This window comes from Bos taurus, chromosome 3, assembly GCF_002263795.3.
Source record: "Bos taurus isolate L1 Dominette 01449 registration number 42190680 breed Hereford chromosome 3, ARS-UCD2.0, whole genome shotgun sequence".
NCBI classification, from domain to species: Eukaryota; Metazoa; Chordata; class Mammalia; order Artiodactyla; family Bovidae; genus Bos; species Bos taurus.
In genome coordinates this window covers 106823743-106824100 of record NC_037330.1, presented here as the reverse complement: position 1 = coordinate 106824100, position 358 = coordinate 106823743, and the positions used below count along the sequence as shown (strand labels likewise).

At 54.2% G+C, this 358-nt stretch overlaps 1 protein-coding gene across 16 annotated transcripts in view; it reads left to right on the top strand.

Moving 5' to 3' along the window:
• Positions 1–358, top strand: part of MACF1 (microtubule actin crosslinking factor 1) — a 340927-nt gene that overhangs the window by 106576 nt on the left and 233993 nt on the right. The gene's annotated exons all lie outside the window — the stretch shown is intronic.

Here is a 358-nt window from a genome sequence, read left to right as displayed (position 1 = left end):
GTAACGGTGCCCAGTGCTTCTTGGAATCTGCTGTGGGGCTTTTGGGGGTGGGGTGGATGACAGAGGTCTTCCCACTTGCTTGCCTTAAAGGGCCAGCACAGCCTGTGGGCCATCAGACGTGAGTGTGTGGAGGACCTACTGAGGATACCGGGCTGTGCCGGGACCAGTTTAAGACTGGGCCCTTTCTTGCTCTGTGAGGCTTGTCTGGCGAGGCGGTGCTGGTAGGATGAGGTGATGTCTGGGCTCGAGGCTGAGGGAAGTGGCAACTCTGCTGACTTGTTCCTTCCTCAGAGAATCAAGCCCTTCCATTCCTTACTTTCTCAGTCTCAGAGTAGTTTTTGGATCTGTTTTTTTTTCA